The 6,880-nt window shown below is 34.8% G+C and overlaps 1 protein-coding gene across 1 annotated transcript in view; it reads right to left on the reverse strand.

Annotated features, from left to right (window-relative positions):
• The window catches only part of LOC108971836 (protein dead ringer), a gene marked incomplete in the record, with an annotated part of 79,675 nt that extends 78,599 nt beyond the window's left edge, over window positions 1-1,076 (reverse strand). The window contains 1 exon segment of the mRNA XM_018938145.1: window positions 353-1,076.
• Between the last annotated feature and the right edge of the window lie 5,804 nt (window positions 1,077-6,880).

Below are 6,880 nucleotides of genomic sequence, written 5' to 3' on the forward strand. Positions count from 1 at the left end.
TTTGCAAAAAATAGCATTTTTTAAAGTGAATTTGTGGAAAAATTTGTGAACCGATTTTTATAAAATATTATTTAAAACAAAGTTCGATAATTTAAGCATACATGCGTGTTTCAAATTTTTCATTTGGTTTTCTCATTTAGGTACGGTGAGCCAAAATTAACCGGCGCGATACTAAACCCAACCCCAAAAAAGTAGTAAAAAATCGTGCTGAAATGCCCATACAACGAGCCCATTAATATACATATATAGATGTTTGTTTGTCTGACAGTAACGCACAGCGTTCTTATTTTAATGTCCAGCGCCTGTTGATCAGGAATTTACAAGAAATATGACAAATAAGTTCACGATGTACCGTTAAAAATGTGCCGCAGCACTTATGAGAACAATGCAGCAGCGCTAACGCTGACGTCACAGCCACCGACGCAGACAAAACTGCCGTTGTCAAAGCTGTTGGCACACGTTGATTTTTTTTAGCGTTGATGTTGTAGTTGTAATTTCCACTCGGTATGAACTTTCTTGCAATAAATGTGTTGTTAAAATAAATTATGTATATACATACATATATATTTTTCACGATGTTTTGTAAAATTATTATTAACTTTATAATTTGTTTTTAACAAAATACTTTTTTTTTTTAAACTCGTCTGAAGTTTAATAATTAACGCTGCCAAGTCTTCTACAATTTGATGCACTTTTCATATAAAATTATTTGCTCTCGTTTTTGTTTGTTTGACACCTATGCTTGTTTATGCGTACATATCTATGCATGCAAGCACTGCACCGTTACTTGTTTTTACTATGCCTTTTTATGTTTCTCCGTACAAATTTCACACTTTAATATTTCTTTTTTTTATAATTTTTACTCTTCTCCGCTAAGTTTGCTTAACATTGTTTCATAAATTTATGAATTTATTGTAATTAGTAATTTTATTAAGTTTTCTCGCCTCTGTCTTGCACAATCATTCACTAAATTGCCACTCTAGCGCCTTCACGCAATTGAATTCCAATATAAACGGCAAATTGGCAGAAACCCGCTGAAGCAAAAAATAAACAGTTTTGTGTTCTTTGAGCGACAACGATCCAGACACGAATGAGTACGACCAACAAAACAACCAGCTAAGCGGAGCAACGCAGAGGTAGCGCGCAGCCACAGCAGAGCATCGAATTGGTAGAGCGCCGATGAAATATACCCACTTTAACAACAACGCGAAGCGGCAACACTTCTCTGTCACGATTCCAATTAACATGATGCAGAAACGCTGACGCTAGCGTCGACAGCGAGTGGCAGCGACGCGCCGAAAACTCGATTCGAATTGGAATTGAGAGCGCCGCATGTACACGCGCCAATTGAATGCGAAAACCAACAAGTAAAAGGGGCAAACTTGCATATGTATGTATGTGAATATGCAGTTTTCGACAAGCAGCAGTAAAATGATAGCAAAAAACGAAACCGCCACCCAGAAAAGGAGAAAAAAGTGGCGCGCTGCCGCGTCGCTAGATTGCTGGGGGCCGCGGTTGGCTGCAATAATTGATCAAAATGTTGATTGCCGCCAGCAATGAGCGTTGATAAACCCATATGCATGAAAGAGAGCATGCATGGGAGAGCGAGAGAGTGCGGGCCTAGCTTGCGCGCGCCTAATCAAGAAAATAGCAAACAAAAAGAAGAAGGTCTATATCAATTTATATACATACATATATTTGAAATTCTCACCTATTTGCTGCGCCAGCAGTGTACCAATTCCAATCAGTCCGTCGCATTACGCCATGAAACACGATTTGTTCCTATGCGCTTGCACGCGCTCTTTTGCTCGACAATTTTTTATGCGCTCTGCAGTGTTTCATTACCGTTTCACATTTCCAATCATTCGCGGGCTTCGTCTTATTAGATTTCTGCTGCTCTTTATTTGTGGGCTATGCGCCTCGTGCCATCAATACCAATATAATACCAACAACAACATGTGGCTATCATAACAATATTCAGTCGAAAAAAGGCAATCATTAAGGGGGTTTTTATTGCGCTTTGTTGGTATATGCCGTGCTGTAGCGCAACCAATCCGCGTGCAGCAAACACAACGGTGCTCAATCGCCCTTTCACCGCGCTACAGAGCATGACTATATAGCAATCATTAAAACAACTACAAGCTCGATTATATTTTATTACTGTTGTTGTATTACTCGTTGGCTCTTCTTTCAATTATATTTTCATTGCTATTGGAGCGCTCTACATGACGCGCCGCGCCGCGTCGCTCGTCTTCGTTACGCTAGTTGTTTGTAGTGTGCGCGCAGCAGTCGTCGGGTGGCTTGGCTGCGTGGTTGGTTGTTTTGCTGACTGCTGCTACTGTTGCTATTGCTGTTGCCTTTGCTGTTGTTGCCATTTGCCTGGCAGGTGGTGGTGGAATTACAATCGTATCGTTTCAATATAAAATGTGCGCTCTCCCAGCTGTGGCGCGCATACATATTCTGCATACGATACATTGCAGCAGCTCGGCGTTGATATCGTGCCGGCCCATTCGTGTGTTCAAAGTGGGGCGCGTTAGTAGCGCTATTCCGCTCTAGCACCAGCGGTGTATGGGCGTGTGTGCGCCACGTTGGTAATCATCGTTAATGCTGTCGTCTACGACGTAGTCGTCGTTATATGGCTGGCATTGCCATCGTTTCAATCAGAATGTAATCGCGCGTTATGGGCAAGTTTGTGTGCGTGTGTATGTGTGGCGTTGTGTGCGCGCCTTTTTATAAATTTTTTATATTTATTTCTCATTTACCTTATTCGTAAATTTATATTAAAATACGCCCTTTCATATTTTTTTCCTGCTGGCGCTCGCGCTCGTCGTGTTCCTCATCAGTAGGGGCGTGTTCAATTCGTTTTGTGGTGGCTGTTGTTGTTGCTTGTTTTCTCAGACATTTTATTTTACCTTTGTTTTTGTTTTTGTTGTGCTTGTTGTTGATTGAAATTTACTCCATATTTGCGCGCATGTATCGCTCGTAACATTTGCGATTACACACGTTTTCGCAAACAAACGCGCGATTTCTATTCGTGTGTGTGCGTGTGTAGCACTTATGATTCGCTTTTCGTGCTTTAATTCACATATAATTTAGTTTCGCCCGTCATGTAATTGTATTTGTAGTACAGAGTAACTAATTAAATTTACCACGCCCCTGATTTTTGCTATTTAAAAAGTTTCCTTTTACTGCCCATAATTCGCGTGAATAAATGGAAATGGCTGTTTTGCATTAAATGGCCGTTATATAAATGGCTGTTTGTTTAGAAATTGAAATAATTAAATGAGGCATTGCGAATTTGGGAATTTGTGTAACACAAAACAGCAAAGCGAAAATGGCATAAAACAAAATGGCGCAGTAAACTTCAATAAAAAATATGCATAAATTATATTTGCACTAATTGAAAAATCTTTTATGGCACTGACTCGTGCAAAATATCAAAAATTTATTTCGCCATTTTTATATTAGAATTGCAAAATTGCATTCAATAATATGTGCCGCAAGTACATACATATGTATGTATGTACACATGTTTACATATATTGTAAAACTTAGTGGCTTGACTGCAAATTGGGCAATGTGTTTGATTTTATCTTTTATTTAAACATTTAAAGTAAAATACCTAACAAAACAAAAATTATTGCAACTGCGACGATACCATAATATATTTCTCAGACTCATTTCTTATTGCTTAAAGGGTATTAAAAGATCCAAAACGTATCTGGAAATTGTAAATAAAACGTAAAGTATTTAATAATTGATCAACGTTTAATTTGTCGCCTTCAAAGTAATCCCCACCAGATGTAAGTCCGTACGATAGTTATACATATGTACGCCATTCTGCTCCGATGCTTGGGAGATTTATGACAAACTCGAGAAAATCAAATTTTTTCATGTTTCGATGGTTTTGATATTCAAAAACATATCTCTAAAAGCATTTTTCGAATTTTAATTATTTTTAAACATTTTAGTGTCATGGCAACTTGAACGTCCTTGAACGCGGGCTACGAAACGCGTTTCTTTCGCAGCTAATTTTTGCATGCGGTCCTCATGATATCTCTTTTCCAATCAAATTACCCATTAAATCATTAAATCAAATCGATTTTCATTTAAGAAGGTCCTGTGAAATTTTAAGTCGATCGGTTCAACTTTTGCGTAAAACCGCGTTTAAAGTTTTGAAAGTTTTGAATGATGATTACTTGATAATTCTTAAAAAATACGGTCATATCTCCAAAACTTGTAGCTAAATGTGTGTGCTTATATTCGGAGAACATTCTTCAGTAAACATTCATATATACATACATATATAGTATACATACATATATATTTAAAATTAAAAAAAAAGAGAAAATAATGAGAACAGCGATGATTGATTTTTCAGTCATTTTATGGTTATTTTTTTAATTTTCTTGTTTATATGTAGTAATCAAGAATCATTGTCTTGGTTTTAATATCATCGCTTCTTCAAAGACTCACAACTTTATGAAATTTTTATTATTTTTTTTGTTTAATTTGCTTTGTGTACTCTTATAATAGGAATAAACAAATAATATGGTAAAAAAATATCACAATTACCCCTTAATTACATCATATTTGACAGTGCCTGAAGTATTATATCTGGCTATAACCGCGTAAGCGGTGTCTACAAGTACGCCAATAAAGAAGAAATAAAGGTACGATGTTCTAAGCAATTGCGATTTTATATGTAGTTAGATTTCTGGTGCATTCTTTGCTTTTGAATTGAAATGTGTACGAGTGATGACTTCACTTTATCAATATCTAGTACCCGAGCTTATAATCCAGTTTGCTATAGATTGTCTTTCTTCATAAAAAAGTGTACTCTATAAACCTTGACCCAGACCTTCTCATTAAGAAAAAAAAAACAATATATATTTGTTCCGACATAATATCTGCGAAAATGCAGTATTCATGTGAAGAGAAGGCTGAAAATAGATATTTAGCTGTTGCGGCCAAACAATAACTTTATGGATGGTTGCAATGAAAATTGTAAAAAATAATTTTCTAAATATCAGATCGCTTTTTTAAGAGAAAATTTTGAAAACACCGTTTTTTTAACTTTTTGTATTTTTCCATAGTCTAGGCCTTTAAAAATAACGTATTAAAACTTAAAATTAAATTAATTTTTGCTTAATTTATTTGGAGTAATTGCCTTTTTGGTTTAATTAATTTTAATTCAGCTAAAAGAAAAAAATGTTCAAAAAGAACCAGCCTTTCTTAGCGGTGTCCATCAACCAATTTTTCAGAGTACGAAGCACACTCTGTGATATAAATATAGTATATTAATAATTAAAAAATTGTTAGGGTGAGCCAAAAAAAAACGAATATCTAATTATTAGGCTAATTGAAATTACTCCACTCATAAACTGGGTAGATATTAGTTTTTTGATTTGGTGCACTTTAATATACATACGTACACAAACCCCTGTGTCAAAAATAAATTAAAAAAAGACATAAATATGTACAAAAAAATACAACATACATACATATACGCTTATAAATAGCTTACGTATTAAAACATATTCACACTAAAACAAATTAGATATATGCAAAATTGGCACAAAAATATATTTATTTTTTTCGCTCTTAATGAGCGTTTTTTCATACTACTAAGACTCAAAAAATAACACGAAATTAGTGAAATCGTTCGATACTTTGCGTTTGTGCTATTTTCATTGAAATTTACCACAATTATTGTTTGAAAACCGAAAAAAATACAAAAAAAAAAGTGTTCGCTATTGACTTAACTCTACAAATTTCCTGTCAAATAATGTCGTCAGTATGTACTTAGCATAGCCAAAGGTAAACTAGGAATTAATATGCGAAGCTCTTACTCTATACTTACTTGTATACATATGTATACGGTATATACAATATGTGCGTTCACTAATACACTCACGTCTGCTTTAGTAGATTAACAATGAAATTTGAAATAGATATATTTTTAAACTTTAGATTTCAATTTTGTGGGTTTTTTCAACTCTTTCTAACTAAGAAGGCGGCCGCAAGCAACTACAACAAAAGCTTTTATTGTTCACATCCGTTGTATTGTGTGCGTTGATTTGTTTTTGTAACTACATGCATACATATATTGTCATTTTTTGCTGAGAAAAAAATGCGACAAAAAGTAAATAGTTAAGCAAATCTACTAATTTTTATTTAACTACATATATATTTACATATATGCATACATACTTTCATATGTGCCTACATAATTTGAACATCGACGGCATGTATGATACGCTTTTGACGCATTTCAGCCAAATAAGTAAGCGTGATGATGGGTACACTGAGAAAAAATTACCGAATGTTAACTTTGGCTGCACCGAAGCTATAATACCCTACTCATATGCATTCCTTTAAGCTTAAAAGGGCATAAAAAAAGCTTTGCCTTGATTTTGATCGTTTGGTTTGTATGGCAAGTATATGTTATAGTGATTCGATCTGAACAATTTGTTCACAGATTATAACGTTGCTTTAGAAAATAATTTGTGCCAAATTTTGCGAAGATAGCTCTTCAAATAAAAAAGTTTTTCATACAAGGATTGATTTTGAACGTTCAGTTTGTATGGCAGCGATATGCTATGGTGGTGCGTTATTGGCGGTTCCGACAAATGATGATGAGTAAAAATTTCAGATCGATATATCCAGCAGGAAGGCAGTAATTTGAATATGTACGGAGTGAAAGATGGACATACCTAATCGACCTAGCTCGTCATATTGATCATTTTTGACAAATATACATATAAATTTTATAGGTTCTCTAATGTTTCCATCTGGTTTTTACAAACTTCTTGGTAAACTTAGTATTCCACACGCTGTTGTGGGTATAAAAAACATATTTTCATTATTATTATTTTTT

This window comes from Bactrocera latifrons, unplaced genomic scaffold (genome assembly GCF_001853355.1).
Source record: "Bactrocera latifrons isolate USDA-ARS-PBARC rearing strain unplaced genomic scaffold, ASM185335v1 scaffold_36, whole genome shotgun sequence".
NCBI lineage: Eukaryota > Metazoa > Arthropoda > Insecta > Diptera > Tephritidae > Bactrocera > Bactrocera latifrons.